Source organism: Oncorhynchus kisutch, linkage group LG2, assembly GCF_002021735.2.
Source record: "Oncorhynchus kisutch isolate 150728-3 linkage group LG2, Okis_V2, whole genome shotgun sequence".
Classification (NCBI taxonomy): Eukaryota; Metazoa; Chordata; class Actinopteri; order Salmoniformes; family Salmonidae; genus Oncorhynchus; species Oncorhynchus kisutch.
The window spans coordinates 42180827-42193014 of record NC_034175.2 but is presented as its reverse complement, the minus strand read 5'-3'; the positions used below and the strand labels follow the sequence as shown (position 1 = coordinate 42193014).

The window sequence follows — 12188 nt, the reverse complement described above, 5'->3', positions numbered from 1 at the left end:
ACCCACAGTTGACAGGGACAGCTCTAGCAGGGCAGAAATTTGATGAACTGACTTGTTGGAAAGGTGGCATCCTATGACGGTGCCACGTTGAAAGTCACTGAGCTCTTCAGTAAGGCCATTCTACAGCCAATGTTTGTGTATTGAGATTGCATGCCTGTGTGCTCAATTTATACATCTGTCACATCTGTGTGGCTAAAATAGCTGAATACGCTAATTTGAAGGGGTGTCCACATACTTTTGTGTATATAGTGTAGGTCTGGGTTTTCCAGGAAGCCTCTCCTTTCTTTTTGTTGTCAGAAAGAGATTTGAATTTATGTTAATGATGCCTTGAGATCATAATCTTTCACACGCTAACACTTGAATTTAATTATGAGTAAGTGTATGCCCTTTCAGAGGCAACGTTTACTCTGCTCACCTCATGTAATAGTGATGACTGATTGGTTCTCTTTATAAATCCTCCAATTGATATTTATGGCATGAATCCACCAGAAGGGGTATATGACATCATAATGATGATGTGGAGTGATGATGAGTCATGGGACGTCAATGTGATGTGGCAGGTGAGCTAACAGGAGGACAAGGACAGGTGAAGCCTGACACATTGATGCTGATAGCTCCTGTCACTCAAACCGGCCTCTGATGACACCATAGTGTTGTACTGCCTTGATTTCGACTTACTGTCAATCTTGCTTACATTACTCTGCTATCAAGATCGTGAGTCCCCACAAGAAAAATTAAATGTTATACTGCATAGCTACTCTGGAAGTTGAGCACAATGCTTGATGTGAGCAGATCCAATACATCTGAGGTGATGTTGTGTTTCCATGAACCAGTGGCATGTGTGTTGCTCTGCTAAAAGAATATATTGGAAATGCTTCATAATATATTGACGTAGTAGACAGAAAACCAGTCTGTGTGGGATTCGTATCTTATTGACATGGCATTAACCATGGATAATGGAGGCATTTCCTCTAATAAGTCAGAGGTCAGGGAATTGCTAATAAAAGAAAAGAAGTCCACAAAGTTCAATGTCTATTTCCTATTGAGTTTAGGATCTTATCTCTCCATCTCCATAGTTTTGTGTTGCAATTTAATAGTGTCCCTTCAGGCAAGACAGAGACCACTAACATACAATGTCTGGGAGACAGTAGGGAGGTTAAAAAGTGTTCCATGTCTATACAGTATGATGTTGTTTTAACAGCAGGGTTGAGAAGGACACAGTTCAGCGTAACACCAAACCCCATACAATGACAAACCAAGCCTTGACTTGCTGGGAATGTTGTAACCGTAGGCCCTAATTGTAGGGTGCTGACGTGGACAGCAGTTTTGTTATGAACCTCTCTACTCTGCTGTACTTTAGAGTGCTTTCCTGCTGCTTGAGGCTCTAGAAAAGATGACATTATTCTTCAAAATTATCAGATGGCCATGGCCCGCCTTGGAGAGAAAAAACATCATCATATGCCTCTCAACAGGAAGTGGTAAAACCAGAGTTGCTGTTTATATTGTCCTGGTTAAGAAGGTACTAACTCCAGTTTTCCATAAAATGTCTTATGCAAACAATCTGTGTCTGTATGCTTGTGTATTGTAGCAAAGCTATATGGATCACAAATAACTGCTAGCTCAGTATAGTACTGGGCAAGACACAATTTATGTCTCTCTACACTTCACAAAGTTTATGTTGAAAAGTATGAAAATACCCCACTACAACATTTCAGCTTGGCACAGACTTTCTATATCTGAAAAAAACCTTGTCATATGACAATCGAGCGGGTTTCACATGGATGATAAAACCTATTTTCTTCTCAATAGAAAGTTTTGCGTATAAATGATGCGTATCTCAAAATACATCCCAATCCATGTGACCAATTTGAGGAATATCATTCAATAAAACCCACCATGTGATATGCATTTTCATTAAAGTAGAGATTGAAAAAAATGACTTTCCTAGTGCTGTTTCTGGAAAGGGAGTGTTTCCCCATCCAAGTACCTCCACAAACTGAAAACCAATCAACCTACTTGAAACCCCCCCCCTCAAACAAAGTGAACCACTTTTGTGTCACAAGTCGAGTCTATTGATTAACTCTGTTGATTAAATGGTGGCATTTTCAAACACGACAGTGAGAAATCCAGTATATCATTGTTTTTAGAGGCAGACCCTCACATCTTTCATCTTTTTAATAATGTGTGCTCCTTCAGGTGCCCCTGGTGGAGCAGCACTACTTCACAGAGTTCTGGAAGTTCCTGAAACACAAATACAATGTGGAGAGGGTCAGTGGGGACTCCTAGCTCAAAATCTCCTTCATAGAGATTGACCAGAAAAATGCTATCATCATCTGTACGGCCCAGATTCTGGAGAACTACTTGAAAAGGCCTCACGGTGGAGATGATGACGGGATTCAACTTTCAGGTTTGACATTTCTTGATTACGACAATGTGAGTGATGATGGTAGTAATGGTAAATAACAAATCTACAGGTAGCTGTTCACGTTCTATCAAATCTTTGACCGTCTGTTTTTTCTCAGCCAATGCTTTGCCTTACCCCAAAGTTAGTTTTCTGCCCACAGCTGTGGAAGTTACCAGGGATTTGAATTTTGGAATCAAAAGTAAACAGCAGTGTGTTTCCTCTGAGAATTCATCTGACAGGTTTTTGTCAGTCAGTTGCTTCTGGCTCTCCTGCTTGCTCTTGCTGGCACTCGCCAGTCCAAGGTGGAATATCCCTCAGTGTAACATATGCTGTTTGTTGAAACGCCTGAGAGGGTTCCATTTTTTCTGCTGCTTTCCAGGCCACACGTCTGTTCAAGCCATCAGTGTGTGCCTTATCAAATTCACAAGAGAGCCTCTGTCACTGCATCAGACTGAATGTTCTACTTCAGGCTCCTATGCCCCTCCGGGGAAGGGATTTGTAGCACTCCTGTTTAAAGTTGTATTTGTGAATGTTCATACCCCATCACACATCTCTCGTTGCTGTGAAATGCGCATTTAACCCCCCTTCTGATAAATGGCCTCTAGCGCCACAGCAGTCATGCGGTGTGGTTGAAACTGCATCGTAGACTTCCTAGAAAAGTGGTGGTTAGTGTGGGAGTAACTCAGACAGAGGCAGGGAGGAAGACTGAAATTTGTGGGTGTCAATAAGCCACTTGTATATTTACAGCACTAGCATTATGGGAGAGAAAACAAAGGAGAGGTTGAATACCGGTAGTAAAGCTAAAGCAAACTCTTGTTCCTAGGAAGCTGACAGCAATGTAACAAGACCCACGGTACAATGTAATGGGAAAATCAGACATTAGAGGAGACAAAGTGATCAGCAGACCAAGCTGGCCTCAGCAGATGCTTTTCTACAATCTATGAGGGTCAGGCGGTTTTAGACTGTTGAATGAGTAATAGCAGGGATGTTTATGATTTGAAATGTACACCAGCTGTGACCTGCAGTGTATCCATCATATGACACATATTCTGATGTTAAACCAATACCTTTCATTGTCTTTTTGTTGACTTGTGTTTTGCTCCGTATTTCTGTGGTGTAGATGTGTCACTGATTGCCATCGCACACAAAAAGGGATGGGTCTACACCAGTAGAAAAAAAGGTTCCAAAAGGGTTCTTTGAAGAGGGATCGGGTTCTACCAAGAACGGTTTTGATCTGAAGAACCCCTTTTTGGAAGACAAAGGTTATTTGCAAGGCAAAGTGTTCTACTATAACCTTTAACTTCATAAGAACTGTTGATGGAAGAAAGGGTTCTTTCATGATTTTTTGGAAGGCAAGAGGGCTTCTTTAGAAGGCAAGAAAGATTCTATATAGAACCATATATTATATTTCCTAGCATGCTCTATTGCAGGGTAATTTTCATAATTGTTGGTTTTAATATCTGTGTTTTTGAATTGATTTATTAATCTCATGCTACACAAAGATAAATAGCATAGATTTTTCTAAACTCATCCACTCTGTTAGTAGTTGGACTTATTGTACCCATTACTGAGATGGTTGTTCCAGTTTAGATGATTGGGGTAGTCTCAGCATCCAATCAGCCCTACCCTTGCAGTCATTCTGAATGTAGGTTGCAGGTGATAAAATATTCCACTTGTTGGATATCCTAACTCTGGCTTGATTCCTATATGAATTAAACATCACTTTGCAAGCCAACATAATGTGACTTTCAGGCCTGATGTGGCCTGTAAACCAGGAGTTTCCTAACACTGCTGTGTTAGGGTAAAACTTGACCGTCAAAGAAAGGTCTTATGATATACAGTGCCGTCAGAAAGTATTCACACTACTTGACTTTTATCACATGTTGTTGTGTTACAGGCTGAATTTAAAACAGATTACATTGAGAATGTTGGTCACTGGCCTACACACAATGCCCCATAATGTCAAAGTGGAAATAGGTTTTTAGACATTTTTACAAATTCATTAAAAACGAGAAGCTGAAGTGTCTTCAGTCAATACGTATTTGTTGTTATGGCAAGCCTAAATATATTCAATAGTAAAAATGTTCTTAACAAGTCACATAATATGTTGCAAGCACTCACTCCGTGTGGAATAATAGTGTTTAACATGATTTTTTTTAATGAGAACTTCCTCTCTGTACCCCATTCATACAATTATCTGTAAGGTTTTCCAATGCCTTGCAAAGAAAGGCACCTATTGGTAGATGGGTAAAATAATAAAAAGCAGACATTGAATATCTCTTTGAGCATGGTGAAGTTATTAATTAGTGTATCAATGGTGTATCAATACACCCAGTCATTACAGAGATACAGGCGTCCTTCCTAACTCAGTTGCCGGAGAGGAAGGAAACCGCTCAGGGATTTCATCATGACGCCAATGGTGACTTTAAAACAGTTATAGAGTTGAATGGTTGTGAAAAACTAAGGATGGATCAGCAAAATTAAAGTTACTCCACAATACGAACCTAAATGACAGAGTGAAAATAAAGAAGCCTGTACAAAGTCCTAAACATTCATCCTGTTTGCAATAAAGGCACTGAAGTACAAAAATATGGCAAAGAAATGAACTTTATGTCCTGAATACAAAGATTTATGTTTGGGGCAAATACAACACATCACTCTGTCATGCTGTATAATGATAGGAGACAGGCGCAGGAATACGTGATCGTTTTTTAAATTTCTCCACCCAAAATAAAGTAAGTCATGACAATGACGTAGACGAAGCCCAAAACAAACACGTGTATATACAGTTGAAGTTGGAAGTTTACATACACTTAAGTTGGAGTCATTAAAACTTGTTTTTCAACCACCCCACACATTTCTTGTTAACAAACTATAGTTTTGGCAAGTTGGTTAGGACATCTGCTTCGTGCATGACACAAGTCATTTTTCCAACAATTGTTTACAGACAGATTAGTTCACTTATAATTCCCTGTGTCACAATTCCAGTGGGTCAGACGTTCACATACACTAAGTTGACTGGGCTTTAAACAGCTTGGAAAAATCCAGAAAAGGATGTCATGGCTTTAGAAGCTTCTGATACGCTAATTGACATCATTTGAATCAATTTCAGGTGTACCTGTGGATGTATTTCAAGGCCTACCTTCAAACTCAGTGCCTCTTTGCTTGACATCATGGGAAAATCAAAAGAAATCAGCCAAGACCTCCACAAATTGTAGACCTCCACAAATCTGGTTCATCCTTGGGAGCAATTTCCAAACACCTCAAGGTACCATGTTCATCTGTACAAACAATAGTACGCAAGTATAAACAGCATGGGACCACGCAGCCATCATACCGCTCAGGAAGGAGACACGTTTTGTCTCCTAGAGATGAACGTACTTTGGTGCGAAAAGTGCAAATCAATCTCAGAATAACAACAAAGGACCTTGTGAAGATGCTGGAGGAAACAGGTACAAAAGTATCTATATCCACAGTATAACGAGTCCTATATCGACATAACCTTGAAAGGCCGCTCAGCAAGGAAAAAGCCACGGCTCCAAAACAGCCATAAAAAAGCCAGACTACGGTTTGCAACTGCACATGGGAACAAAGATTTTACTTTTTGGAGAAATGTCCTCTGGTCTGATGAAACAAAAATAGAACTGTTTGGCCTTAATGACCATCATTATGTTTGGAGGAAAAAGGGGGAGGCTTGCAAGCCGAAGAACACCATCCCAACCGTGAAGCACGGGGGTGGCAGCATCATGATGTGGGGGTGCATTGCTGCAGGAGGGACTGATGTGCTTCACAAATTAGATTGCATCATGAGGATGGAAAATTACGTGGATATATTGAAGCAACATCTCAAGACATCAGTCAGGAATTTAAAGCTTGGTCGCATATGGACAATGACCCCAAGCATACTTCCAAAGTTGTGGCAAAATGGCTTAAGGACAACAAAGTCAAGGTATTGGAGTGGCCATCACAAAGCCCTGACCTCAATACTATAGAACATTTGTGGGCAGAATTGAAAAAGCTTATGCGAGCAAGGAGGCCTACAAACCTGACTCAGTTACACCAGCTCTGTCAGGAGGATTGGGCCAAAATTCACCCAATTTATTGTGGGAAGCTTGTAGAAGGCTGCCCGAAACATTTTACCCAAGTTAAACAATTTAAAGGCAAGGCTACCAAATACTAATTGAGTGTATCTCAACTTCTGACCCACTGGGAATGTGATGAAAGAAATAAAAGCTGAAATAAATCATTCTCTCTACTATTATTCTGACATTTCACATTCTTAAAATAAAGTGGTGATCCTAACTGACCTAAGAGAAATAATTTTTACTAGGATTAAATGCCAGGAATTGTTTAAAGGTCTTGGCTGATTTATTTAGATTTCCCCATGATGTCAAGCAATGAGGCACTGAGTTTAAAGGTAGGCCTTGAAATACATCCACATGTACACCTCCGATTGCCAAAAATGATGTCAATTAGCCTATCAGATGCTTCTAAAGCCATGACATAATTTTCTGGAATTTTCCAAGCTGTTTAAAGGCACAGTCAACTTAGTGTATGTAAACTTCTGACCCACTGGAGTTGTGACACAGTGAATTATAAGTGAAGTAATCTGTCTGTTAACAATTGTTGGAAAATGACAAAGTGTCATGCACAATGTAGATGTCCTAACCGACTTGCCAAAACTATAGTTTGTTAACAAGTCATTTGTGCAGTGGTTGAAAAACGAGTTTTAATGACGCCAACCTAAGTGTATGTAAACTTCCGACTTCAACTGTATATAACACAGGAAGGTAACCCAACAAAAGCGTGATGTGTAATCCTCTAAATAACTCTTCATGTTTCCAAGCATGGTGGTGGCTGCATCATGTTATGGGTATGCTTGTCATTGGCAAGGACAGGAGGTTTGTGGATAAAAAATAAATGAAATAGAGCTAAGCTCAGGAAAAATCCTTGTCACGACTTCCGCCGAAGTCGGCCCTTCTCCTTGTTCGGGTGGTGTTCGGTGGTCGACGTCACCGGCTTTCTAGTCACTACCGATCAATTTTTCTCTTTCGTTTTGTTTTGTCTGATTACACACACCTGTTTTACATTCCCTCATTACATTCCCTATTTAACCATCTGACATACATTTCTGTTCTGTCCGTGATTGTTCATGTCATTAGTGGTTGTGTTTGTGTTAGAGTTGTGTTGTATATTCCTATTTGGAATTTTGCTTTATTCTTTGAGTAAACTCAGTTAGATTACTCTATACCTGCGCCTGACTCCGCTTTCACTCTGCATCCAATCGCTGACAATCCTAGAGGAAAAGGTGGTTCAGATTGCTTTACAAAAGACACGGGAGAAAAATTAACCCTTCAGTAGGACAATAACCAAAGTACAAGGCCAAATATACACTGGAGTTGCTTTCGAAGACAACATTGATTGTTCCTGAGTGGGCTAGTTCCAGTTTTGACTTAAATCACCTTAAAAAAATCAATGGCAAGACTTGAAAATGGCTGTCTAGCAATGATCAACAACCAACTTGACAAAGCTTGAAGAACTTTTTAAAGAATAATGTGTAAATATTGTACAATCCAGGTGTCCAAAGCCCTTAGAGACTTACGCAGAAAAACTCACAGCTGTAATCGCTGACAAAGGAAATTCTAAAATGTATTGCCTCAGGGAGCTGAATACTTATGGAATCAAGATATATACTAAAAGCGTTTTATTTTTCGTAAATTATAACAATTGTTAAAAAAAATGCTTTTTTTCACTTTGACATTACAGATTATTTTGTGTAGATCGTTGACTATTTTTTTAAATAATAATAATTTAATCCATTTTAATCCCACTTTGTAACACAGCAAAATGTGGAATAAGTCAAGGGGTGTGAATACATTCTGAAGGCAATGTATGTAATGTATTGTCATATATAATTCAATTGTAAAGGCTAATAAGGCTGGTGGAACCATTAGTTCTAGGAAAACCCCCCCAAAAAAGGGTTCTCGGAAGAACCCTTCATAGAGGGTTCTAGGAAAAATCTTCAAATTATAAAGTTGTTATTGGTAGAACCCTTCATAGAGGATTCTAGGAAAACCTTAAAATTATAAAGTTGTTATTGGTAGAACCCTTCATAGAGGATTCTAGGAATAACTTTAAAATGGTAAAGTTGTTATTGGTAGAGCCATTCATAGAGGGTCCTAGGCATAACCCTTCATAGAGTGTTCTAGTTAGAACCATATACAGGGGTTTCTATGAATAACCCTACATGAAGGGTTCTAGGGAGAACCCTCTGCAAAGGGTTCTACCTTGCACCAAATAGGGTTCCCCAATGGGGACAAACCGAAGAACCCTGTATGGTTCTACTTAGCACCTTTTTTTCTAAGAGTGTACAACCACATTCTGATCCATTACCTGAAGCAGAAACACAAAAACGCCACATTAAGGGAAGAGCAGAAGGATACAGTGGCCCCCACAGACCCTGGGCTTGGCCGTCTCACCCGGCGTTGGGGGAGCCAATAAAATGGAGGAAGTCGAGGAGCACATTCTACAAGTAAATAACATGCATTACTAAGCTACATCTCTTTTTTTCTCCCTCTTTCTCTCTCTCTAGACACACACACACACCCTCATCATTCTCATTCTTGCCCTCCCTCTGTTCATTGAACAATTTCCTCCCTCCCAGTCAAGCAGTTCCTCACCCTCCCTCAGTTCCTCCCTCATTCAGTTAGTACACTGCTCAGTGCAAACCCCTGCTCAGCCAAGCTGTTTCCAATGTTCCACATGGCCCCCGCACTCCAGGCAGCCATAAATCTTACCATGCCTCTCATACTTTCACCACACAGGAAAATGTTGGAAACAGCTTTTTATTTTAACTCTCTACAGGTCACACTGAACCGGTGATGAAAAAGTTATTGTTGTTTTATTTTATCACTAATCTATGTGATTGATTTAATGGAACACTACTTTGTAAGTATTGAATTGATAATCTTTATTACAGAGTTAGATGGTTTCTGATATATGTGAAACCTTGTCATATTAGTTTGGATGTTTTTGCTCATTCATTCAACTCATGTTTTGTCTTTTGTAGATCTGTGCAAACTTGGACTCATCTAAAATTATGACAGTAAAAAGAACAACACTAAAACATGGCCACTGCTGAACAGAGAAAATAGGTACTCTTGTTATTTCCAGTAGAGAGAGATTATGAATTAAGAGATGCATATACTGAAACCCTACCTGCGACCTAGGCACCCAGAGCAGTGGGTGGTCCGGAAATAACAAAAGGATGAGATAACACGGTTATTTTCATGTTCTACTGTACTTGAAGGCTACCGATAAGATTATTTTTCAACCATTTTTCATACCAAGTGTCATGACACCCTGTTATACCCCAAATGTACATTCCAAAGCAATTATCTATGTTTTCCTACAGCTGCAAAAGAGGAGAATCAGAAGGTGAATGTTTGTGCTGGAGCATCTACGGCAGTACAACTAGGCCTTGTACCTGAGCAAAACCATCCGCATGTGTGATGCCTTCAGCTTCCTGGACAAATACTTTTACGAGGAGCTGAAGAAGAAAGTGGCCCCTGAGGGCGAGGTGGCCATCATTAAGACCGACACAGAGAGATTCCTCTTCACACTTTTTAAAGGTAGCATACTGTATATCTAGTGTTTTTAGTCTGTAAAGTAGCCCTACATTGATGTCTGGGAGTTTAACTATTTTGCATGGCTTTCTTCCAAATATACTTTCTTGCAGATAGCAAAGAGAATGTGCAGGAATTGGCTAAGCTTCCCCAGTATGAATATAATAGCCTTTCTAAGTTGAGAACCAAGATCCTGCAAGAGTTTACATTTAGAGAGAAGGAGAGGGGGATCATGTTCACCAAGACCCATTGCAGTACCATTGCATTAGCTCAATTGGTTCAGGAGAACTCAAAGTTTGAGGAAGTCTGAGTAAAAGCTTGCCATGTGATTGGAGGAGACCAGAGTAAAGTGAAACCAATGACTGCTGTGAGTGTACTGTTTCCAATTTTACAAAGACTGGCTGCCAGCCAAGTCTGTTGTTTACTTAAATAGATGATATGATCAAAACTACTTTGAAAACATTGAATGTGTAAAAATGTACTTAAATTGATGATTGTATTATTCCATCAAAGTGGTTCATCTTTGTTTGACTAATTAATTCATGATGTCACACATCCTGTGGTCTGTAAAGTTGTGCTTAGGTACATTGTATTCAATAATTTAATATACAGTGTATTCGGAGAGTATTCAAACCCCTTGACTTTTTCCATATTTTGTCATGTTACAGCCTTATTTTGCAATTGATGATATTGTTTCTTCCCCTCATCAATCTACACACAATACAACATAATGACAAAGCAAAAACAGAAATATCACATTTACATAAGTATTCAGACCCTTTACTTAGTACTTTGTTGATGCACCTTTGGCAGCGATTACAGCCTCGAGTCTTGGCACACCTATATTTGGGGAGTTTCTCCCATTTTTCTCTGCAGATCCTCTCAAGCTCGCTGCACAGTATCTATTTATATATATATATATATATATATATATATACACAAATATTTCATAAATTTTACAATGAGGCTGTAACGCAACAAAATGTGGAAAAAGTGAAGGGCTCTGAATACTTTCCAAATGCACTGTATTTTATTTTTCCCACATTTGTGTCTATCAGGCAGAACAAAGGGAAGTTTTGGAACATGGAGATTGCAACAACAGTGGCTGAAGACGGTCTGGACATAGCAGCATGTGACATTTTGATACGATAGCTTGTGACCAATGAGATCACTATGATTCTGGTCAGTGATTTAAAAGGTTAACTGGCTTTGCCAAATTCATGTTATTATTAGTCAATATCCACGGTGTCATTATTAACTAAGAACTATGAACTAAGATTCTCTATTGTCCGCTAACTCTTTGGTATGCGCCACATGAGATAAATAAATAGTATAATGTATTAGCAGTATAATGGTGTATAATGTATAACGGTTAGCAGACAATGTATTCACGGTATAACGGTTAGCAGACAATGTATAACTCAATCTGCATCATCATACTGTTAGCATCACTTCAAGCTCCCGTTGCCATGGTTTAATGAGAGCCTGTTTACTGTTTTCATGTCTTAGGCCCGAGGCAGAGGCGAGGACAGTAGTTACACTTTAGTGGCGGGGGAGGGTTCTGGGGTTGCTGAGCGAGAGTGTCAGTGAGTACCATGAGAAGATAATGAGCAAAGCCACCGATAAAGTCAAGAAATTAGATCAAGAGGAATATGACAAAAGGATATGCCTCCACTCTCAAATCGTAACTTCCAGCTTGATATTAAATGAATTGTTTTCCTGCAATTGAGTAAAATCATTTTAAGATTTGATTGACTTCTTGAACCTAGTTGAGTCCACATCCGTAATGTAAAAAATGTATATACTAATTGTGTTTCAATTGTTTGTTGCTAGATTAAGGAATTTTACATTCAGGCGATCATGGATGAAAGAGTGCGAACAACCATGGAAAAGCGGAAAGGCATGAAATAGGAGACCCCGTCCAAAGTGAAGCTCAGCTGTGGAAGCTGCAATAAACCAGTCAATGTGAAACACCAATTTAAGTATGTTCTGCTGCAAACACTGTCCTCTTGTCAAAGTAACCCAACCTGTGCAAGATTGTAGCCTAATATTTAGTACACACTTGTTGGTAAATATTTTTTGTCATGCACTCATGTTATAGCGTTAGAAAATTGAAATATATATCCCAAAACCCCAAATTTTTATTTACAATGCATAAC

The 12188-nt window shown here is 39.3% G+C and overlaps 1 pseudogene; it reads left to right on the top strand.

Moving 5' to 3' along the window:
- The first annotated feature begins 515 nt into the window (after positions 1–515).
- Positions 516–12079, top strand: LOC109904185 (interferon-induced helicase C domain-containing protein 1-like; annotated as a pseudogene).
- The last annotated feature ends 109 nt before the right edge of the window (positions 12080–12188 follow it).